Source organism: Urocitellus parryii, chromosome 3 (assembly GCF_045843805.1).
Source record: "Urocitellus parryii isolate mUroPar1 chromosome 3, mUroPar1.hap1, whole genome shotgun sequence".
NCBI classification, from domain to species: Eukaryota; Metazoa; Chordata; class Mammalia; order Rodentia; family Sciuridae; genus Urocitellus; species Urocitellus parryii.
Genome location: NC_135533.1, coordinates 82,565,917 through 82,591,944, shown reverse-complemented (window position 1 = coordinate 82,591,944; position 26,028 = coordinate 82,565,917). Strand labels below are relative to the sequence as shown.

At 37.0% G+C, this 26,028-nt stretch overlaps 1 protein-coding gene across 3 annotated transcripts in view; it reads right to left on the bottom strand.

Annotated features, from left to right (window-relative positions):
* The window catches only part of Pals2 (protein associated with LIN7 2, MAGUK p55 family member), a 118,426-nt gene extending 93,965 nt beyond the window's left edge, over window positions 1-24,461 (bottom strand). For all 3 annotated transcript variants that reach the window (XM_077795983.1, XM_026400216.2, XM_026400218.2), the window contains exon 1: window positions 24,334-24,461. The gene's annotated coding sequence lies outside the window, so the exon portion shown is untranslated. The remainder of the gene's footprint in view (window positions 1-24,333) is intronic.
* Between the last annotated feature and the right edge of the window lie 1,567 nt (window positions 24,462-26,028).

The following is a 26,028-nucleotide window of genomic DNA, read 5'->3' as shown; positions in this document are numbered from 1 at the left end:
TAGAAATCTGTGGCTTTATTTATGCCACTCCAACACATACTTCCTACCACTACACTCATATCCAGGTTCAAGCTGTGGGAGACACAGGGGGAAAAAAAGATAACAGGGATCTGCCCTACCCTCTTGAAACCACAGCTCCTCCGACTGAAGAGGAAAGTTTAAGATCCTCTGTTGTAGCTGTGCCAATGCTGCTGCCACAGGATTTCCTGGGGACTGGAGTGCAAGAGAACACAGAAATGGACAAGGTAGAAAAGGAGAGAAACTGAGGTTTCTGTACTCTTGACAAGCATCAGAAAACCCCATTCCTGCTTTTCAATTGAGTACAAGAGAGTTTTGAGAGCTACATTGAGTTCAGGTGACATTGAGTTCAGGTGACTTTATTTTACTAAAGTAAAATAACAATAAAATGCCTCATTACTGATCTAGTGTAACTTACATTTCTGACTACCTTTCGTAACTGCTTGCTATTTGCTTTTCAGTTCTGCAAACAGCCACTCTACGATGATGATGTGCTTCTTCCACCTTACTGGAACTCTGCATGTCACATTTTTTTTTCTTTTCTTTTTTTTTTTTTTACCAAAATATGGTGGAAATTTAGGATGTTTTTTTTTTTTTTTCCTTCAGGTATCTTTTCTGTCATTTTCTCTTCTTCCTCTTCATCTAGAACTCTCATTATGTTTATTTGGAATGTTTGACATTTGTCCCACAGATCTCTGTTACAAATATGTCCCTTCTTTGGAATGAAGTCTTTTTATTGATCTTCATGTTTTCTTTCTTTTTATTTATTTATTTAAATTAGGTATATGTGACAGCAGAATGCATTTTGATTCACTGTACACAACTGCAGCACAACTTTTCATTTCTCTGGTTGTACATGTTTTATCGTTGCACCCTATGTGGATTCATACATGTACCTAGGGTAATGATGACCATCTCATTTAACCATCTTTTCTGCCCCCATTCCCCTTTCCCACCCGGCCCTTCCCTTTGCCCAATTACAGTTCCTCCATTTTCCCCATAACCTGCCTCGCCCCCATTATGGATCAGCATCCACTTATCAGAAGAGAACATTCAGCCTTTGTTTTTCTGGGGATTTGCTTACTTCACTTAGTATATTCTCCAATTCCTGATAATCATTGTTATCCTTTTATTTTTAGGGTATTTCTTTTCTCTCTCCTTTAATTTTTTAGTTAAATATTAATTTCTTTGGAGTAACTCCACCCATTTACCTGCACATTTTCTATCATCTCAGATCTTCACATCTGCTGTTGGGCCTCTCCAGTGAATTTCTCATTTGACATATTTTTAAATTTAAAATTTCTATTTGGTTCTTCTTTTCTAACTTGTCTCTCTGAGATTTTCTATTCATTGTCTTGTTAGCATGTTTTCTTTTACTTTTTCAATATATTAAGACAGTCAATTTAAAGACTTCATCAAATCCAGATGTCAGTTTCTATTGACTATTTTTCCTGATTATGGTTCACATTTTCCTAGTTTTTCTTTTTTGAATGTCTAGTAGTTTGTGTTGAATACTGAAATGTTAATGTATTACAGCAACTTGGATTCATTTTAATTTTTCAGAATTACTAGGTTAGGGGTTGGGGATGTGGCTCAAGCGGTAGCACGCTCGCCTGGCATACGTGCGGCCTGAGTTTGATCCTCAGCACCACATACAAACAAAGATGTTGTGTCCGCCGAAAACTAAAAAATAAATATTAAAAAAATTTAAAAAAAAGAATTACTAGGTTATTCAGTAATTAGTCTGGTCATAAACTGTAGAATCTGTTTCCCTCAAGGTATCCAACCAGGTACCTATGTTGAGGTTAGCCTGGCTCCCTGGAGGCTGTGTTGGTATCTGTAGAGCTTAATGATCAGCCAATGACTTGGGCAAAGGTTGTACTCACAGACCTCAAGCCTGCAAGACTTCTACCTTTTGCCTGTTTAACTGTGTGTGGACTGGGAAATGCAATCAAAGTTGCAACCCCTTCTCATATCTCCCTTAGCTTTCACTTTGCCAGGCTCTCTTGGGTCTCCTTATGTGTAGGTTATTCTTTCTATGGTTCTAAGATTTCCCTATTAAATTTCTACTGATCCACTGCTTATACCAAGTCATGTCCACAATGTCAAACTTGCAAAGCAGCAGGTTTTCTCCGGCTGTTTCCAACCAAAGCCAGCACTTTCCCCATCAAAGTCATAGGTTTTTGTGTCTCCTCTCACTCCACCCTCAAAACTCACTCCAACTCTCAATACTAATTTTCTTAAGTCATTCAGGATACTATAATACTACTACTATGGGCTGTCTCTTCATCTCGCTATAAGGGCATTAATGGCATTATAGGAATTTTCCCTTCATGTCTTAATCCAGCTCCCAAAGGTCCCACCTCCAGATGCCATCCCATTGGGAATTAGGATTTCAACAGAGGAATTTGAGGAGACACAAACACTCATTCCACAGCACCTGAGGAAGGCTCAGTTCTGACCTGCTGAGTTTGGAGGCTTGGGGAAATACATATGGGAAATCCCAGGCAAAAAGACCACTGAATCACAATGTTCTTACCTCAAGCTCTAATGTGTTACAAGAATAAATCCTTATTTTTTAAACTGTCTTTAGTCAATTTCCAGTATATATGGAAGGCTGTTTTTGATAGTTTTGCCCAGTTTTATATTTGCTTCCTCCACCCCCATCTTCAGTACTGGGGATCCAACTCAGGGCCTCACACATATCATATATTTGCTTTTTTTGAAGAGGCACTGCCAACCTTTTTATGCCAATAATACCAGAATTTAAGTAATGTTTTAAATAAGCTTCAAGGTTTTAATTTTCTTAAACCTTCATGATTACAACTTTACTATCGAGTAAAAGAGATCATCATGATATGAGTAAAATTGCTTCTAACAAGGCATATATCAGGATGTTAATTGTGACATTATTTGAAAACATAAGAAAAAATAGAAACAACCTCAATGATTCTCAGCAGGGGAATAGCTAAATAAATTATGCTCATCCTGTGAACTGTCAATTAAAAACAATAACATGGTTTTATAATATGGACTATGCATTCTTCTATGGGGAAAAAAGCAAGTGTATATAGTATTATACTATTAATACAGTAAGATCTTATTTTATATATGTATATTTATAAAAGTATTTAAAGAAATGAAGCATGCTTCAATTTTATATAAGCACATGTATATAAATATATAGGAATAAGTCTAGAAGATATAAAGCAACATATAATAGGAACCACCACTGGAGAAGGAGCAGGGATTAAAAGCAGACTTATAAAGGCTCTTGGCTTTATCTGGTAATATCTTAAATTTTTAATAAAATTAATATATTTATATACAACTGTGTGACAAATAATTTAATATGTGACTTGCCCAAGCTGTCAACTAACTGCCTGCTATTTGAAGAGCCAATATAAAAAGGGTTTCTACCAGCTTCTATACAGATTCAAAAGGATTAAAGGAAACCACTTTGCCTAATAAAATTAAGTTCCATTTTATGGAAGATTTTATTAGGCAAGAAATGCTTGGCATCATTTCTAAAAGTCATGGATTTGTCTCTCCAAAGATAATCTCCTCATTCATCCCTTCAATATACATGGCTTATATTATTTTGTACTTTTCTCACAGATTTCTTTCCTAGTAAGCCATTTTAGTCTGTCACATTAACCAATATCTTTTAATAACTTTAACAGGCACACTTTAAGACTTCTTCAAGGCCTACACATAAGAACTGCAATGAAAGAAACATTAACAATTACTCTTCATTTTGAAATTTCATCCTGTAAATCAGCATTTTTTTGTCAAAAAATATTTTTCCTAAATCACAATCTTTTTAGATTTCAAAAAGGAAATAGACTTACAGACATTGTGGAAATAAATGAAAACATTATCTTCTAATTGTAGCCTTACACACACAAAATGAAAACTTTAGTTCCTACAGGTAGCTCCAGGGTACCTATCTGAGATTACTAAGAATTGAGTTCTATATTGATTTCTGATAAATATTGTCAGGTCACAGGATGGCTTTTTTAGTATTTATTTGTTAGTTGTAGTTGGACACAATATATTTTTTTATGTGGTGCTGAGGATAGAACCTAGGCCTCACACGTGCTAGGTGAATACTCTACCATTAAGCCACAACCCCAGCCCCTCACAGGATGTTTTTTACTCTCCTCAAATACTATTTCCCCCTCATAATTGTAAAATTATAAAATAAACAATATCTTCTATTTTTACTGAGTGACCAAGGAAGAATTTATTAGTGTTGCTTCAAGGAGCCCCTTTTGAAGAGTTTTCTTTCAGACTTCTCTGCTGAAACACACCCCCCCACACGTGCTAATTTAATTAAAGTCATCAAGTGCATCAATAGAAAAAGTCTCTACAACCTCTTATTCTTTACATCTCTCTTTTCACTGAATCATGCCTGCACACCACTGCAGATATTCAGACTACATTGCTTTAATTTCGTTTTAGGTCAGTTGTCCATTGCTTCCCACCTTTGATCAATTACTTCAAGATTCATCTTGGTGTTTTCCCTAATTTAATGAATCCTAAGCATTGCTCTAAACCACTACTTGAATTCAAATAATAACCACTTTATTTGTAATTTATTTCCTTTTTCTACAGTTTCTATTGCATTTAAGACTCAAGAAACATTCCTGGAAACTAGATGAGATAAATATTATCTCCATTTTTAAGATGAGAATAATAAGACACAAAAAGGTTGAGACATACTAGAGATTGATTTAATTGAATGACCCTAAACCCTGCTCATTCTTTGCAGCTGTATTCGTACATAATAAGCAGCATTTCCCAAGTATTATGCCCCCAATATCACCAAAATGATCTCGATATTTCCCTAAAATAGAGAGAAGGAGAATACCCTGACGTTGGAAAGATAACAAATAGGGACATTTTGTAAAGGACTGACAAAGGGCATAGGAATACTATAAGCTGCGTTCTGTCACTGAGGGCATGTATGTCAACAAGTAGCAGATATACAGAAAAATCAAGGAATAAAATAATTTATTTTGACTAGAAGAGTGTTGAGTATGAAAAAAAAATGTTTCCAGTTCTAGAATTGCTACTATGCAATTTGGTTTTATTTTAATTTTAGTCCGGAAGGAGCAGAGACACAAATTTCAATGGGTCAACACCAACCATCTCTCATCACTTCCATTGCTGTGACAAGTATTCGAATGAAGTAATGAAGGAATAAGAAACATCCTTGAGAAACTTGGAAGGGGGTGCAAAATTCAGGAAGATGGAAAAAACTAGGTTGCCAGTACAACTTGCTCCAGAATAAGCAGGTGAATGAAACACATACATGCAAGAACAATAATTGAAATTATTAAGCAAGCAGGATTAACAGTATATCCATTAGAAACTATTTGTAGTCAGGAGGGTCCAGAGATGGTGGATGCTACTGATGAGCAGTATTAAAGTATGTTTCCCATACTCTATTTCCTTATCCATTTCCCTAAAATGCAAAAGGTAAAAAGAGACAATTATTACTAACTTTTTTTATTATTAGTTCTTTTCCATTGAACTAACAACTGAAACCTAAAAGAAAAGGAAACATTATATATAAAAATTTTCCTGTCTTTCAAATTACCCATCTTCTTTTTTCTCTAAGATTCTTGCTTGATCTTTTAGAGTAAAAACACTAAGAATCAAGGAGAAAGCTGAAGAATGGTAAGAGACACATTCTAATAATGTCCCTGAACATTATGTAATTCCAAAGAAGTCTATGATCATGATTACCTTACTCAGTTTGAACTGCTACAACAAAGCACAATGATCTCTCTTAACCATGAGGGATACATTATAAGATACCCTTCCCCATGGATGCCCCAAACCACAGACAACAGTGAACTCTATATAAACTGTTTCTTCCTATACATATACGCCTAAGATAAAGTTTAAGTTATAAATTAGGCATAGTAAAAGACTGATAATAACAACTTAGAATAGAGCAATAATATAACTATATTACCATAAAATGTAGTGTCTGTCTGTCTGTCTCTATCTTGTAATTCCTCGTTATACTATGGTATTAATTTCAGATTACAGATGACCACAGGTAGGTGAAACCATAAAAACTAAACTGCTGCTAAAAAGGCACTTCTACATCACAGACTCCACAGAGTACTGGAGGTTGGAAGTCTGAGATTAGGGTACCAGTATGGTTGGTTCCAGTGAAGGCATTTTTCTAGTCTACAGAGTTCTCACTGTATCTTCATATGGTAGACAAGAGAGCTAGAGGGCGGTCTAGGGTTCCTTTTATACAGGCACTAATTGTATTCATGAGGGCTCCAATCCCATGATCTATTAACTTCCCAAAGGCCCCATACCTCCTAAAACCAACACAGGATTAGGGTTTCAAAATATAATTGGGATTTCAATATATGAATTTGAGGGATACACATTCAGCCCATAATAATGGTTATTAAATGAATTCTAGATTCAAAGAGAATCCATCTATTCGTAATATATTTTCCCATTTCCCAAATAGTTTTTAAATTAAAATATCTGGCAAAACAAGGGGAAAAGATAATTCTCCAGCAATCACTATAGCAGGTCCTCCCTTATCCAGTTTCATTTACCCATGATCAACTGTGGTCCAAAAATATTAAATGGAAAATCCCTGAGAAAAACAATGCACAAGTCAGTCTTAAATTACATAGCATTTGAGTTACATGATGAAATCTCACACTAATCTGCTCAGTTCAGCCTGGGACATGAATTGTGCCTTTATCAAGTATATCTATATTGCTAAACACTACCAGCATATTAGTCACTTAGACATCATAGTTACTAGATTGACTACTTAATATTGCAGTGCTTGTATTCAAGTAACCCTTATTTTATTAACAATGGACCCCAAAGCATAAAAGGAGTGTTGCTGGCAGTGTAGTTAGACCAAAGAAAAACAATGAAGTGCTTCCCTTAAGTACAAGGTAGACATTCTGGACTTATTAAGCAATTTAAAAAATTCCTATGCTGAGATTGCTAAAATATACAGTAAGAACAAACCTTCTACCTGTGAAATTGTGAGAAAGGAAAAATAAATTTGTGTTAGTTTTGCAAAAGCAACTATAAAAGTAATGACATAATGCATGATTAAAGTGGTAAAGATAAACTAAACTTATCTATTTCTGCTTTCATTTTAAAAATCCTCTAAAAATGCAATAAATACTTGTATATGTGTATGTGTATTATTTTATAAAGCATAAATTTATAAAGATGGGGATAAAAAAAGAGAAAAATTCTTTGGGAAGCTATAAAACATATAGACAAAGGAGTTACTGACTTACTAAGACCCAAAGAGACAAACTCTAAACCACTTCATCTATACAAAAAAATCTTTCAAAGCTCAGGAATTTGCAGCAGAAGTACCAAAGGTGAGGGAAAGGACAACAAGGAGATTGGGATAAAAAACTATTTCCATGTGTACACCCGTTCCCATTTTCACTCTTTCTGCCCTTTACCCTCTACCACAGAGAAATGAAAACTAGAAGGTTATTTTCTTGGAAGACTAAGATATGTTACTGAACCAAAGACAATGAAAGTATATGGAAAATGGGATTATTAAGTGCCAAGACAAACCCTGTCACCTGATTCTTCCTGTAGACTATCAGAAGTCTTTAGCCAGCCTGGTCTTTACTTTCTAGGCATATGTGAAGTCTTCTCTAGAGAATATGATTAGTTGACAGAAAAGACACAGGCATGAAGATCAGGTTTACTCTAAACAATCCAGCTACAGTGAAGCTCAATACGCATTCAGAGCCTCCGGACTTTACTGTATTACTTTCAACAAGGAGCGAAAAACCTTGGGATATTAGGTGAAGTCTGAAGAGGTCCTACCTGGTGAAAACACAGATTGTATCCTATCTGAAATTAACAGATTCTTTAGGCTTTAACCCCACATTTCTACTATGATTTTCTGTTTATAAGAAACATAAGCAATATGAAATTTGTTCACACTATGGAAAGAGCACTCTAAATAGATGAAATCATAATTGAACAACTGTACTATTTTAATATCTTTTTCTCACTGCAACAACTGGATATCCTTGCCAGGCTTCATTTTTGGCCATTAAAGATATATGGTACCATGTTTTGGAAAATATTGGGAACATAAACTAAAATTTAATAATCTGTATCTTTCAAAAACCTGTAAAAGGTTGCATACAAATACTATTTTCAAATATTACAGAATATTTTACAGGTTGGTTTCTATAATTATACTTTTAACAGAACTCCTTTTATATACTTTGGTTTGAGAAAACAGCATTAATAGCATATTTTACATTTATACTCACTGAAAATATTTGCCTGGTGGCTTAGCGACAGTTTGCCTATACACACTCAACATGGGTAGGCCTGGAAACAAAAATGAGGAAATCATCTCACCTTGCCTCTTATTTCCACACCCCTTTTCTCCAGGTCTGTACTTTCCTTCTATTCTAATTCCCAAATGTTTTTTGTTTTCTTTTGTTTTTGTTTTCAATATTTGCAAACTGTCATGGTTCTAAAAAAAAAAAAATCAGCAAGGCTTTAAACATAGCAACACAATTCTATGCTTTCCTTTTTTGGGTTCTCTTATACCCACTGTTTAAACATTGTCCACACTAAATTAACAGATTTTGTTAAAAGGGAAAGAAAAGGCAAAAGGAGGTTATACTTTATGATTTATTGACCTTCCCTTCCACTTGTAGAATTAAATACATCAGCACAATAACTTACCTTGTTTCCTCAAATCTCAGAAGGAAATCTGCTGCCATCTTCCTGATACCTATGCAATGGTGTTATGTCCCTTCTGCCCACTGTGGGACCATGATCCATGAGTTATTCCTCTTTTGTAACTTTAATATCTCTTCTTTACCTGATACTTCAACTTCTATAAATGTAAACATCTTCCCCATCTTATGTAATTATTTTTTTAAATCTATATTTTGAACCCCACTTCCCTTTGAAGTTATATCTGACATATCCCTCCTTTGTCCCATCACTACAAGCTTCTCTACAGAGGGGCCTGCACTGTGCATAGGCATCTCTTCATTCTCCTCTCAGCTACTGCTCTCTGAAAACTTCTCGAATAAGATTAGGAATAGCCTGACAAGCCAATCACAACTTCTGACCTTGTCCTGCTTGAGGGCATCACTATTGAGGCATCCCTCAGGTTTCACTGTTCTCATGAAAGATTTTATTTAATTCTGGGGTTTCAACTAGTTTCTATCTGATGATTTCTACATATTAGCTATAGCACTCACCTTTCTCCAACTGCCTTCTTAATGTAGTTCCCCTGGAGTCCCACAGATGGTGACTTTAATTTAGCATTTTCAAAACTACTCACCCACCCAAGCAAGCCTACACCCCCCCATAGCTTTTGTCTCTCATTTTTATTATGACATCACCATCTGCCTGTTCTCTCCAAAGCTTATAAGCCCAGAATTATCCAATATTTTTGTTCTCTCAAACCTCTAGATATTTAATTTTTCTCCAAATCTTTTCCAGCTTCACAAAACTCTCAGTCATCTCCTTACAATTTCCACTCTGTCCTTTTGTTAAAAGTTTTTATTCTTTGGGCTAAAAGTTTTTGTTAAAAAGTTTTTATTTTCTTTGGCCTAAAATTTAAAAAGTCTCTTAACTACTCTCCCCCCACTCTTCCCCACCATAGTCCATGTTCCACACTATGTCCAGAAGTACAGTATGGTATAAAGTGTAGTGCTCAGACAGAAGGAACAACAACAACAAAAAAGCTAGATCTACAGAGATTTTCTTTTTTAAAACAGGGCTTAAGTAGTGTTATTTCTAATGTGTTCTCACAACAAAGTGACCCTACTTGGAAGAAGCTTTTATTGACCTAACTTTTAATTAACAAAGCTTCATTATCTTTCAAGAGAATCTTTCAAGTCAAGAGAATACAAATGGAAGACATGATTTACAGTAGAAGGGGTAGAGAGAGAAAAGGGGAGGGGAGGGGAGGGGAGGGGAGATAGTAGACAATAGGACAGACAGCAGAATACATCAGACACTAGAAAGGCAATATGTCAATCAATGGAAGGGTAACTGATGTGATACAGCAATTTGTATACGGGGTAAAAGCGGGAGTTCATAATCCACTTGAATCAAACCGTGTAATATGATGTATTAAGAACTATGTAATGTTATGAACGACCAATAAAAAAAAAAAAAAAAAAAAAAGAGAAAAAAAAATTATTTTAAGAAAATAATACTTGAAGTTAGATGGTAGGGTAGGGTATTGAAAGAGAAAGAGATTAGCAAACCAAAGTATTAGGAAATACCTGGAGGTTAGGAAACAGATAAGTGAGGCTTAGCTATCTGGCAAAAAGGTAGACTTCATAATCTGAAATTAATCCTCTCATGAAACATCTAAAAATACTTAATAAAATACCAAAAACATCCTCACAAAAAAATAATTATTTTAAAATAGTAAATCACCAAAAAAATCCCCTTGGGCAAAGATGAAGGGGAATAACAAACTGGTAAGCAGGAGCTAAAATCATGCTTGCTCTGTGTATTTGCTAATTTCAGCACCTAGAAGTTCAGAGGCAGCTAGGTAGGCCATAGCCTGGAAAAAAATGGAGAACTGCAACTTGAAACCCTGCACAAGGGGCCAGGACTAACTCCTACCTTGTAAAAGAACAGTATAGTTAGAAGCATGACTGTTGGCCAAAGAGGACAAGAAAATTAGGCAGTCTCAGTTTGAAGTCCACATTAAAGGGGAGAAATGTCACCTGAGAATTTGTAATCACAGCCTATACTTAAGGATTCAGGATTCAAACATACCTATCTGATTCAAAAAACCCCAAGCAGAAAAGTTTCAGTGATCCTGTGTTGGGAGTTTCCCCAGGTGCCAAAGAAAACCTCAGCAAATCTCTGGAGAATGTGCCCTCTAATCTGGCTGCACAGAATTCCCTTGAATAAAAATGCAGCCAAGCAAGAGTGCACAATTCAAAAATCACAAAACACTAAAGGAAAAAAGTTAACTGAAAACACAAGGAAGTAATGCTATCATTGTAGAAAGCAGGTAAGATTGAATAATCTTGTAATACAAGACTTCACAGGCAAGCATAGTTCTTCCATAGTTCTCTGGGCCTCCTTGCAAAGTATATGTATGCTCAAATATTCTTTCTTTACAGTATAGTCACTAGTTATATGCCTGGTTGAAAACATGGACATATGTCTTCTAACATATGGTATAATTTTAAAAATTACAATACCACACTTCTCCCAAGGCAATATTTGGAAGTGTATTAGGGCATTTTTTATTGTCAGTGACTATGAGAGAGAACAGGGGCACAAAACATTAAGTAGTGTCCAGGACAATCCCAAGACCCAAACCATAGTACTGCCAAAAATGCCAGTCATGAATTGTTGAGAAACACTTTACTAATATAACTCAATTGGAAACTGTTGCAATGATTAAGTATTTGGATTAGGGACAGAAATTTAATATACATGGTGCATTCTTTCTTCCATACTCAATTGTTTATAGTGTAACATTCATTTTTTTAAAAAAGTTTACCTAAAAAATAAATTCATCATAAATAAGCAATGGGAAGGGAGAACTACCTTACTCATTAATATAAATCCCTTCCTCCAGATATAATGGACTATTCAGAGCACCAAAGAAAAAGCAATGTACTTGACTACCCTCGAATTCCTAGGCTCACAGAAGCAGTCTCTTCAAATATTTCTTAACTAAAATATTTCAAGAATTAAAATGAATTTACTAATGCTAGTTGTGTGTTCATGCAGAAAGCACCAGAGGTCCCACTGAAATTACAATTGTTTTTTATCCTGTGACAGGGTTTTGCAAAATTGTGGAGGCTGGCCTGACATAAAGCTATTACAGTGATCCTGTTAAAATATTTTAAGAACTATACTACATTAGAATATTTTTGGTTTTCTGCCATCTGGAATGTTTAAATTTCTCTTCTTAAACCCTAGATTTCCATCTACTCAACCTAATTCACTCTTTTCTTTACTATAAACTCTCTTTTCTAACCACATCTTTTTATTTCCTATCTGCACAACCACACATCTCATTCCTACCTAAAAGCCTTCACTCATGTTACTCATCCCATCTAAGTATGCTTTATTTTTCCCTTGGTTATTCAATACCTAATAAATTTATGGCCCAACTTCTACTTTTGTATAATCAATTGTAGAGCTAAATGGGCCTTCAAACTTGCCTCAAAATTAATTCAATCAATTCAAAATTAATCAATGAGTCTCTCCCCACAGGTGAGATTTTTTTTCTGAATTCTTTAAGAATTAAATTAAATGGTGTTGTACATAACACCATTTATATGAACAACTGTTTTCTCCTAACACATTTAGTAGTAAAAATAATAATAAGCATAGCTTATGATGCTTGGCTAGAGGAAATAAAGATGTGGTTTCTTTTCTCAAACTTATATAAAGCAATCCTTTTCTTATGTGAAAGTTCAGAATATATATATTCATATTTACTTTTACTGAAAATTTCTACTTGATAATAACAAATTCTTAGTTACTCTTTTTGGAGTTGGTGTAGGAAAGAGGGAATTCCAGGTTTGGATGACAAAAGAAAGGAATAAAAGAAATGGCAGAGTAGGAATAGAAGATACTTTTAGTACACACTTAAGAAAGGTTCTGACTAAGACACCCAAGACATCCTCAAAAATTCCTTTTAGTATTTATGAGCACTTTATTTTGGCCCAGACTGGAAATCCTCAAGTTTCTTTCAAGAAAGTAGTGATGACTGGAAACTAATTATATATTACCTGGTATTTCCACATTGAATAAAATGTTGATAATCTGATATATTTTACTTTTTGTTGTTGTTGTTGTTGTTGTTTTTGGTACCAGCGATTGAACTCAGGAGCCCTTAATCACTGAGCCACATCCCCAGCCCTTTTCATATTTTATTTCAAGACAGGGTCTCACTAAGTTGCCTAGGCCCTCCCTAAAATGCTGAGGCTGGCTTTGAACTTGCAATCCTCCTGCCTCAGCCTCCCGAACTGCTGAGATTACAGGTGTGCTTCACCATCCTACCTAATGTTTTAATTGGGTGAATGTTAAACTTTAAAAGAATTTGTATGGATTCATTCATAATCCCAGTGTCCTTAACCTTATTTACCCTATAATGTCTTAAACTCCTTCATAGAAAAAATATGTCTACCTAAAGTTTTTTAAGAACTTTATACTAAAGTTTGGAGAGGGTATACTGTGACTACTTTGTCTCACAAGATATTGCAACATTCTTGGACTGGGGATGTGGCTCAAGTGGTAGCTCGATCGTCTTGCATGCATGAGGCACTGGATTGGATTCTCAGCAACACATAAAAAATGAAATAAAGATATTGTGTCCACCTAAAAAACTAAAAAATATATTTAAAAAAGATATTGCAACATTCTTAAAAACATGGTTTAAAATTATTCATTTATTCTCCTTCATAAGGAACACTAAGAAAATCAAAACAATTTAATTAATTTGGATAAAATATGCATGATCATTTTATTTCTAAAATAAACAACTTCAATGCTTTAATTTTTTTCACTCCGTTACCCAAGTTTTTATACAAAGGACTATTTAAATATTTAAAAGATGAGAAAGAGATAAATTATCTATGTAACTAAAGTTAAGAATTCTACAAAATATTTTATCGTGTATATAGAACAAACCCAATCTAGCAATAAAAAGAAAGATATTCACTTGAAGACAGCTACATTCATTCAGAAGACTACTATGTGAAAATGGACCTTTATTCAAAGCAAAATGTTACATTACCAAACACTATTTAACTTTGGTACACTTTTAGAGGAAACACATGAGAAATAAACCAAGACTATGTCAATTTCATGTCAAAATCTTTAAGTTGGAAGGAATCTGAGATTACCTAGTTCATTTTGCCACCCAATATTTAACTTGCCTTAGTAAACACGTTGAAATGTCACGTAAAATGATATTAACTTTAGTCAATGGTTATTGAAGTACTTTAAAATCAAAATTCCTTTAAAAATGTCTACTAAATGAGACCTTCCTCTTATATTACAGGAAAAAGAAAGCTATGAATTAAGCAAAGGCAACTAAAAACATGTTTATTCAACCACTATTATCCACCATACATTCAATATTGTACCCGACTAAAAAAAAGATAAAGACATTTACCGAATACCTGAAACATACCAGACTCTGGGCTGTGATTTATATTAGCCATTAAAATTTTACTTCAGTCCTGTAGATATTATACCCCTATTTTAGATAAGAGGCATACTGAATTCAGCAGGAACTCCAGACTTTTCTACCAGATAATTTATTGTTTTGTTTTGGAAAGCAAAAATAATATTTTAATTTCGTTCTTAACCTTCATTGCTAATGGGTCATGTATGTCCTTTGGACAATGTTATCACTTCTCAAATTTTGGAATCAGGTTGACACTGTCAATCTTTCATTTCCTATTCCACATTGGCGTGTATCTCATGATACTGATGTATACTTCAAATTCCACCATTCTGGGACAGATAATTTATTGTTGATACTAAATATAGCCATGTGTCCTAACTAACATAAAAAAACTAGAAGTTAGAAAAACTGAGGTTATAACCTAGTCTCTAACTCCCCTACCATGCTAAGAGATCAAAGAATAAACTACATTAATTAATTTCAAGGAATTGTATGATTGAACTATATAAAAAACTTTATGAATATTATTTTCCCAGTAAATAAGATTTTAAATAATATTTTTCATAATTAGTAAAAATCAGTATTTCTCTTAGCAGAAAATGAACTCATCATTAAACTAGTCATGTTAATACAGTATTTATAGTAATAGTCTATGGTAATTTACAAACTTCCAGTATAGTACTAAATAAAATTTCCTGAAACTTCCAAGAATTTGTAAACAATTGTGGCATTAGTTCTCACTATATCACTATGTTAGAAGATACAAAAAGGAGCCATGCATGGTGCTACTACACCTGTAATCCCAGTGACTTGGAAGGCTGAGACAGGAGGGTCACAAATTTAAGGCTAGCTTCAGCAACTTAATGAGACCCTGTTTCAAAATGAAAAATAAAAAGGGCTAGAAATGAAAAAATAAAGAGCTGAGGATGTACCTCAGTGGTAAAGTGCTCCTAGGTTCAACCCCAGTACAAAAAGTATGTGTGTGTGTGTGTGTGTGTGTGTGTGTGTGAACTTCAACTGGAAGCAGTTCTTCCAATTCCTTAGTCATTTTTTTGTACAAAATATAATTTCTTTTTCTTTATGTATGATGTATTTGATGCAAGACCATGGTAGTTATACTGGTCTTTATATGAAAACCTAGTTCAATGATTTGGAAAGACTTTAAGAGACCAAGTGACAAAAAACAAACAAACAAACAACAACAACAACAACAAACCCTTAAGGGTGAACAAGGTGTTAACAATTAAGGAGTCATAAAATACACTGTTTCACATTCCAAAGCTGGTTATCAAGGACAACACACTAGTTAAGAATGATGAGCCAGAGCTCCTGCCAAGATGCATCCTCAAGAAAAGATTGACATATGAACATATATTTATACTTTTAAGTAATTATATACTATATAAGGTACTTTATGACTATTCACTAAATCAACTTTCAATCAGCCAAAACCACCACCAATCTGATCAAATCATATTAGAGGGTTTTAATCATGATATATACTGATATAGGCCTACAAATTTTTGTGGAACGATACACAAAAATTGGTAATACATACCTTTACAACCATGTTTCTCAAGCCCAGCACTACTAACACTAGGGGCCAGATAATTCTTTCTTGTGGGAGACTGTCCTATAAAATTGTTTGCTGAATCCCTGAATCCCATGAACATTAGAAGCAATGCCCCTTAGTTCTGATATTCAAATGTTCCTAGGGGAGAGGACCAGCAAAATCATCCCTGGTTGAGAAACACTAATTTAGAAATGAATGAGGATGAGGAAAAAGAACTTTTACTAGACCCTGTTCCTTTTTTTGAACGATCTGAACTATCATGATGGGAGGCTGATTAATATCCTGTCCCTAAAAATCTATGTCTTAATTACTAAAACCTATAAAAGTTACCTTATTAAGAAAAGGAGTTTCTGGATGTGAAGTAAAAGATCTTATGCTTGAGAGACGAGAAAGTAAGAGACACATAGAGAAAAGAAAGGAGAAAAACAGAGCTGAGAGATTAGAAATGCTGGCCTTTAAGACTCGAGTGGTACAGCCACAAGCCAAGGAATACCAAGAGGCACCAGAAACCTAAAGAACCAACAGATGGATTCTGCTCTAGATCCTTCAGAGAGAGCATGGTCCAACTGATAACTTGATTTTGGCTCAATAATACTGATTTCTGATATCTGGCCTGTGAGAGAATAAATTTCTGCTTTTATTTATAAATCACTAAGTGTGCCAATTTATTACAGCAGCTATAAGAAACTATTAGAATCATAAGGATTTCATTTTGATTTTTAAATCTGATTTTGGATCCACAATGAGCAAATGAGATAATGTGTAGAGAACATTTAACATAACAAAAGGGGAAAAAAAAGGTAAGTCCAAATAGGAAAACTGGTCATATATATTCAAGGTTCCAATGAATAAAATACTTAAATCATTCACTCACTTCCATACTTGCCATTTACATAAGTGCTGTATTATAATTTGTTCCATGCTGAAAATATAAATTGTGGATGAGGCCAATTAATGATGGCTTCTTGAAGAAAAAATAAGAGGGCAAAGGAGGAAAAGAGTATGGATATGAGCAAAGCAATGCTAACCAATGAGATGTATGTCACAGTGTGGGTCTGGCTTAAGTACAGAACAGGGAGGCAGACTAAATTCTAGGGTTATGGTTTTCTAAATGATATAGGACCTATAAGTTGTGCTGAATGATTTGATTATTAAATAGAATATTCCATAGTGTGTATTATTTTCACTCAACTAATGCCTCCTGGGGACTTCAACAATATAAACATGTTCCTGCCCCACACCAGACCTACTAATTAGAATCCTGTAGTGTAGGATAGTTCCAAAGGATTGATGCCCTTAGATAGAGAACTCCCACATCAGAGTTACTTTATGACAAAATGACCAATGATCTATAAAACAAAATAGATATCATAAACAGTGGGTGGTTGGCGGGGGGTAATAGGGACTGAACCCAGGGCTTGGTGCATGCTACCAAACACTCTACCCACTGAACTACATTCCAGGGCTTTTTTGAGTTAGGGTCTCACTAAATCACCCAGGCTGGTCTTGAATTTGTGATCCTCCTGCCTCAGTCTCCTGAGTAGCTGGGATTACCCCACCCAGCTTCCATTAAGTATGTATTCTTGAAGTATGCATTTAACTAAATCAGCTTAGCATTTTCCTATGTTAAAAATGTAGTCCCTCTGAGTTTCACCAATTCCTTAAACTAATCTCTCACTCTTCAGTTTTCCTTTCTTAAATATATGGCCTTTAATCTACTCAGTCATTTTCCTCCTCCTTTCTCACAAATTTTTGGAAACAGACCTATGTGCCTCCAGCTTTTAACAACATCTATCCTACCCTACTAAGATCTATATATACAGAACAGAGGAACCACGAAAAAGTAAAGTTCCATTAATATAACAAATAATACATCAAAATTTATGAAAACTGCTTTGACACACACTTGTCTTAATAAACAAGTACATTTACCACATTTTACAAAATATTTCTTCCAAAAATATAAAATTATGAACTGGGTCTATACAAAGCTTCAATTCAAACTTTACTCAGTGCTACTAAATAGCTAATAAAGCACTAGGTTCTATGAAGGATACCAAGAATACGAAAATCTCAAGTGATTTAGAAACACCTTTGCAGGGGTTGAGTTGGAGTTCAGTGGTAGAAAGCCTGCTTAGCCTAAGACAGTCACCAAATATGCACCAGTAGATGGATTCAGTCACCAAATATGCACCAGCAGATGCACCAGCATGTGTGCAGGTACACAGGCACACAGGCACAGTAAGCAACCTTATAAACACTAGAAGAAAGGAGGCCTGGGAAGGTGGGTGAAAAACTAAATAGGACCCTAAAAGGAATCTCTTTTTAGTGGGGATAAGAAGAGGGAAAGGCCCAATGAGGTAGTCTCATGAATGTTATGGTTTGGATGTGAGGTGTACCCCAAAAGTTCACGTGAGACAATGCAAGAGGGTTCAGAGAAGAAATAATTGGGTCATGAAAGACTTAACCCAATCAATGAATTAATCCCTGAGATGGGATTAACTGAGTGGTAGCTGGAGGCAGGTGGGGTGTGGCTGGAGGAGGAGGGGCATTGGGGGCTTGGCTTTGGGGTATATATTTGTATTTGGCAAATGATCTCTTTCTCTTCTTTCTGATCATCATGTGAGCACTTCCCTCTGCCACACTCTTCTGCCATGATGTTCAGCCTCCCCTGGAGCCGTGAAATGGAGTGCTGTGTATAGACTGAGACCTTTGAAACTTTGAGCCCTCAAATAAACTTTTCCTCCTCTACAATTGTTCTTGTGGGGTCTTTTATTCACAGCAGTGAAAAAGCCAACTAAAGCACATGAGTAAAACCAAAACACAGCAATAAATGTTAGTGTTCAGATAAATAAATTGTATACTAGCTCTTTACCCTCTCACAAACATCTATATAACTTTATGCAGATTTATATTTCCACCAGCAATGTGAGAGCACTTGTAAACCTTTATCCTCTTCAAAAGTGTTTATGGAACTTTTTAATCTGTCAATCTAACTGGTGAAAATGGTATCTCATAGTTTTGCTTAATATTTGTATTATATGTGAGGTTGAATGTCTCAACATATGCTTAAGAACCATTTGAATTTTCTTTTCTGAAAATTATCTGTTCATGATCTTTGCCCATTTGATGGTTGATCTTTCTCTTTCTGGCTTGCAGATACTCTTTATATATTAAGGAAGTTAGTCTTTGTGATACAAATTGCAATTATTTTTCCAGTTTCTCCATTATTATCATATTTTCCCCCTTTATATACACATGTACATATGTGTGTGTGTGTATGTATGTATATATATATGTATATATATATATATATATATATATATATATATATATCTTCCTTAACCAAACTGTAAATTCCTCCCATGAAGGACAGTTTATATATCCCGTCTTTTATATATCCCTAGGAAAGTACTTTTCAGAGCTTTAGACCTGAAGATCAAGTAAGAGGGAGGAGAGATGAGTTTTGGGGAATGACCAAGGATACATATCAATTATCACAGGGGCACAGTAAGTATACCAAGATCTGGTAATACAATATAATTTGTCAAACAGGGAAGAAATTGGTACTATATGACTCCATTTCTAGTTGTCTGGGCTAATACCAAGAAATCATAGAAACTGCTGGCTGCCATATTTTCCATTAAGAGGAATAGGAATTGGTCCTCTGTAGCCAGAGAAGAAATAAGGCAAAAGCATGGTACAGAATAAAAAGATGTAGTGTGTTCTACTAGCACTGGAGTTCCCAAGCTCCAGCACTGAGATTCCATGAGGCATTCACTACATTTTAACAATAATTCCCCACTCTGCAACAGGCCTTATCCACCCCCCATCCCTCACCCCCAGTTCTGGTGATTGAACCCATGGGTACTTTACCACTGCCCTTTTTATTTGTGTATTTTTTAAATTTTGAGACAAGGTCTTGCTAAGTTGGTTAGGGCCTTGATATATTGCTGAGGCTGGCCTTAAACTTGCAATCCTCCAATCCTCCTGCCTTTAGCCTCCTGAGTTACTGGGATTACAGGTCTGTACCACTCATGCCCAACTCCCCTATTATTTATATAGAATGGACTTTAATTACTTATGACCAAAATAAAGCCTACCATATACTCATATTTTATAATAGAATATTTTAACAGCAAAAACTCAGGCAGGTCATAATCTCAGAGTTTTAAAAATGATTATTCATTTCATGATATCTATGTGCCAGGAACATGTCTTAAGTTCTTGAAACACAGAATAAAACAAAAACAACCAGATCATTAGTGTCACAGGGCTTACCTTCTGGTGAAAGCACACAGATAATATTATAAAAATTCCAAATAATGAAAATGTTTTACAAAAAAACATTTACAAAAAAAAGTAATGAGATAGATTAGATTGTGCTATCATTCTGGAAGAATGGTTAGATAGTAATGCTTTTGAGACTAGATTCTATTCTATTCTATTCTACTCTACTCTACTCTAGGAAGCAAGCCAGTCATGTAATGATTAGGAAAAGAGTTCCAGACCAAGCAAACAAGGAGTCCAAAAGTCTTAGGAGTAAACACTGGTATCACTGGGAAAAAAGGAAAAAAAAAAAAAAGAATTGCAGGATTTTGATGGAATACAGTAAAAAGGAGAATGGAAAAAAAGTTTTCAGAGAGCGGAAGGTCTAAGAAGAAAACACATACGTTGATAAGATAAGTAGATATGAGATCATGTATAGGAGCTAATGAGTTGTGAAAGGATTTGAAAATAAACTTTTAAAAGAAAACTCACTGTACTATCTTTTAATCTCATTTTTTTCTTAATTATTGATAACTTTAATTTATAAGCCTTTAGAAATTACCATCCTCAAGTATTTAACACAATCCTAAAGTTAGTGAGAAATATATTTTTACTAGAATACTATATAAGGAAGAAAGGAAGGAAGAGAAAGGAACTTTAGAACAAAAGAAAAACCATATTAAGGGAAAAAAGGAGAACAATCCACAATGATAGGTACTACTCCAAATTTTGTCCTTTTTTGTTATTCCACAGATGAATTTACAATGATAAAGATTATAAAAACATCTTCAAATTATTCTATCATGATTAAGGAAAGTCATAAAACTTAAGTTGTCTTAAACCACTATAAATGCCAAATTGCTTGTTTACTGAGTTCACTAGTATGAATTGAGTATTAAAAGGTAAAATACCATCAGGTATAGAAAGAGTAAAAACAAGACTTCCAACTTTGTTATACTTTATAAGAGTAACCACAGTTCAATGGTCAACAAGGTGTAGGCTTTACTCTTTATCTTTATGACTCTGATTAAGGATGAAATTCTCTTTTGTAGTGAAATGAATACTAAACTTGGTTACAAGGGATATTTCAATATCTCCTCCTCTAAAGCTTTTAAAAAGAGGAGACCAATCTGCTTAAAGAGGTTTGGATATAATATATCTCACAGAAGAGAGATAATCTCTCCAGATCCTTTCAGACAATATCTGTGTATTTCAAGCATGTAACTAAAGCTACAGTATTTCTAAGATTAATGTCAGTAAAGTTAGATCTTTGAAAACTATAACAGTCATGATTCTTTTCTTGCATACTATGTTAGATCCTTAGTTAGCCCACTCAGTAACAGTCCAAGAAGAACACTGTTAAAATAATACAGCATATAAAGAGAGGTACTTTGTGTGTGTGGAGTGAGTTAAAGAAAGAAAAGTCATTAAACACCTTGATCAAGACTGGATTCTGAGAGCATCCTCCTTAGTACATACTTTCCAGCAGTTTGGCAAAGTGCCCAAGATAATTAGCAGCCAGTGTAGGCAAAGGAGGGATATGGTCAAGCTAAACTGTAAAGTCTCCCCCCAGTGGTCACACACAAACAGAAAAAAGAAAAAAAGTGTGGGAAAATCACTGCAGCTTCTTTGAGACTGACCAAAATACTCTAAGCAAAACTGATCCCTTCAAAATAAAATAAAATAAAATAAAATAAAATAAAATAAAATAAAATTTTTAATTCATTAGCACCATATCAGTAGAGCTATCTCTCCTGTTATCTGCTCTTATGATGCAGTATTTACATATGTGAAGACTAATTTTGGTAAGAAAGAACCTATGGGTAAAACAAAACTAGAATAATTTTTTTCAGGGCTGACAATATCTCAAAGCAGCAGAGAAATAGGCATGTGTTCATTCTTTCTGAAATAAAGATCAGCACATCCCTTCCAATTTAACTATTTACTTGAAGCAGAGGTATGATACAAATTTAGTCCCTCATCATGTGAAATACTTTGGAAAGTAAAATTAACAAAATTTTCTTTACCAGAAAACTAGGTAACTTATATTAAATCATGTAAAAACTTCAAATGAGTCCTCTTGCCTCTTTTATTTATTTATTTATTGGTACTTTTGTAACAGGCTTTGATTAATATGAACCTTGTGTTATTTGAAACTTTCTCAACAATAATTTGCTGATGCTACCCACTTTTAATAAGGCTCAAATGTCAAAAATGCAAAAGGGATTTAATTGAAACATCTGTTTTCTTTCACTAACCATTAATTATTCAATATTGAAGAATAATATAAAAGGATGGTAAATTTTCAAACAGCCAACTTAATGTTAAAAACAGTTGTTTTTTGGTTTTTTTTTTTTTTTTTTTTTTTTTTTTTTAAGGTAACACAGCTTCTCAAGATTTTTCTTGCTTATCCCAAGCTAAAACAAGGTGGGGAGAAGCAGTCTGGGTGGTCTGATAGAACAATTTCAGCCTGAAATGAGACTCCAAAAAGCAAATTGCTCCCTCCAATGTTTAAGAAAAATGATTCATTTTTGAAAATCCAACAGTTACCCTAAAGCGGGTGGGGGAATTCTGTATTGTGTAAAGAGGTGGACATGCAGTCATTTTGATTTCTAGGTGGAAAAAGAATTCAATGGCATCAATAAGGACATACACACTCCTTTCACCCTGTGTGGTCTCTATAGGACAAACTAGAGCAATTAAAAATGTTACCATTTGTGTATTATGTAACCGTAGTCTAGAAGAAAAAAAGCATGGGCCTTAAGGAGTAAAACATTGTGCAAACATGAATTTAAATATGTATTTAAATGTATGATAGATTTAAGATACAAATGACCTCAAAATGACACAATCACTAAAGTTCTTTATATACAGTAATCAGGCCCTGAAGACAACTATAATCAGGCCTGGATGCTTATCATAATTGCACAGTAGACACCTAAAATAAGCAGTACGTTATTAGCTGAGGTCCCTTGTTAGACCTATGTACCAAAAACTATCTCCTCATTAATAACAGTGTATTATCTCGCCTAATACATTTGACAAATGTAAGCTTCTGATCTATTATTTCAAAGATTTCACGGGAAGAAATGAATGCTAAATCATACTCCAATTGAAAGCATTTTAATGCCGCCACCCCCCTCCCCCGCAATGTTCTTGGCTATATTACAAGGTAACCAATTCAGCAAGCATGAAGTAAAATTCCGACAATTCTCAAAGCCATAGGAAGAGGAAAACGTGGCTAACCTGACCTTAACCGGCAGTTTATAAGTAATGCGGAGAATTTTCTGAGCCTCCCGGTCAGTCTTCAATTCTCTTCCTCGCCTCTCCCTCCCCCACCTACACAAATGCACGCCTCAACAGATGAAGTTTAATAGATATAATCCCAGGAGCTGATAGGATTGAGACTAAACTCCCAATAAAGTATCAGAAAGTCTTCTGCAAAAAAACACCCACCAACCAATCCACAAGCTGTCATCACACTGTGGGATCCTTCAACAGACTCCTTCCTGACCCCACCCCCCACCCCCCGCCCTGAGAGACAGGGAGGGGGAGGGCGAGGGGAGCCCCGGCACCTTTCTGGTTCCGGATAAATGTACCTAAAATCAGGGGGCACGGTCTCTGCAGCGAACGCCCCCGGAGCAGTGCGTGCTCTGCCCACCACCACTTTGGCCAAACAACTGGAATCCCGTGCCTCGGAAGTAGCAGCAGTAGTTGCAGAAAGCCTCCTCCCCCCCCCCAACTCCGAGCTCGAGAGAGAGCCAGAAACCGGCGGAATCGCCCCCTCTCGGGACTGACCCCAAAGGTGTCAGTCACAGCAACACCGCCCCCGGCACGTCTCTCCATTCATGTTTTAACGCTACTCCAGCCGCAGAGGGTGTCAGCACCCGAGCTCCGCGCCTAGAGAGGGCCCTAGGCGCCGGTAGCCCCAACCCCAGCTCCAGCCTGGGCCACGCCGGAGAGCGCGAGGCGCCGCGCGGCTGCCAGCAGCATGCGCCAGACACGTTGCCGCGCTCCTACCCGCCCGACCGCTGCACGCAGCCCGCAAGCTAGGTGTCCGGCCCAGGGCGCCCCTTCCGCGCGAGTCGGGCGGGCCGGGCGTCGGAGCTGCAAACAGCCTCCCTATTCGCGCCGCCCCCACCTCCGCGGAAGCCCAGGTGCTCAGGGGCGGGGCGGGCCAGGGTCCCGCGTGGCGCGCCGCAAAAAAGCAACAGGGCGCCCCCAGGCCGGCCGGCGCGCGCCGAGACCGTTACCCGAGTGGCTTGGGGCCCCAGCAACTCACCGGCTCGCACCTCGGCCGCCTCCGCGCCGCCGCTCCTCAGCTCCCGCCGCCGCCGCTGCTCTGCCTCAGCCGCAGGCGCCGCTGAGCAGCCCCATCTACAAACTCGGGGCTTGTAGTTGGGTATTAGAAATGCGTCTCTCACTGTCCCCCGCCTTCCCCTCCCTCCGCCCCCTTCGTCGCCACCCACTCCGCCCTGGCTCCGGTCGCTACCGCCACCGCGCGCGCGGCCAACCTCCCCTCAGCCACCCTCCTCCTCCTCGTCCTCCTCCTCGTCCTCCTCCTCCCCGCGCTGTTGCCGCCGCCGCCGGGGCGCGCTCCCTCCCGGCCTCGCGCGTGCGCGGGACGCCGGGGAGCGCGCGCTCGGGCGCGAGGAGGCGCCACCGCCTCCGGGAAGCCGGGCCCCGCCCCTTCGGCAGCGGCGCGGCGGCCAGGTGGAGCCCCCTTTGAGTGCCCCGCTTGCCTAGCCGCGGGCTCGGGGTCAGGGCACAGCGGTCGCCGCGCAGTGCTAGCAGGAGGGTTTGTCCCACCCAGTCCACGCTGATCTTCCAGGCCGAAATCGTCGTTGTCATTCAGCATTTGCTGTTGGCCAAGATATTCCACCCGGCATGAAAGAGGCCCCTCCCTGCCCTTTCTGAGAGTTTACAGTGAAAGTATCCAGTCAAGGGACACAAAGGAGAAACAAACCTCGAAGAAAAACCTACGGGAAATCTTCTCCCTTACACACCCCTGACTTTGATGTGTATTTGTCAGGTTCTGCAGCATCATGTCCTTCATGAATTTTCTCCCAAAGGCTCAACAGGAGAGTGTGATTCACACCCTAGGAAATGGACGGACACTAGCTCTTTTCATATTACCAAAGCTCCCCTGGAACTCTGGAGCCGGCTTTGCCAGACACTCCCCGGACACAGTTGTTCAGCTCCTCCCAAACATCTGGCCCTCCCAGGCCTGGAACGGAGGGGATTCGCCATCCTCTCAGTCCTGGCTCCTCGTGGAGCGTGGTGAATTGTGGACTGTCCGGGTGTGCAGATGACACATTTTGACAGGAGTGCAGATTTAATTTTTCAGTTGAAAGAAAGTGAGCAACGCAGTGCAGCAGAGGCTTCTAGCTACAAAAACACAGCAACGCAGTCAAAGCACTTCGGATCCCTATCCCTTTGGACTTTTCTGCGAACCCTCAGTCCAAGGATGGGTGCTTTTGGAAAAGCTGTCATGTTCTTCCTAAAGCTGAAGAAGCTATTAGGTTGTTATTTCAATGGAACAAAATGTTTACTGCAGCCTTTTCAAACCATGAACGTAGAAAGTGCAAGTAAAACTTCTCATGTGACAATACATCAGGTGGCTTCCTCTATGCATCCTTTCCTGGTTTCTCTTAGGCACCTTTGCACAGCTGCTGCCCAATCCAGGTTTTTCATAAATGTTTATAAAACTAGTGAATGTATCATGGCCCTTTGTATTCAGAGACTTAGTTATGAAATGTATTGTCTCCTGTTTGTTAACGTGGCAGGCATGGAAAGGAGGAAGATAATGCCATGGGGATGTGGGTGTTAAGAGGGCCCAGTGCTCAAAGCAGTGAATTTTGTCTTTAGCTTCAACATCAAAGATTAATTTGCTTTTCCATGAGGATCATTAATTTTGCAAACTAATACATAGGGGCACATTTTAGAGTTTTAATTCAGAACCTTCTTTCCTGGAACA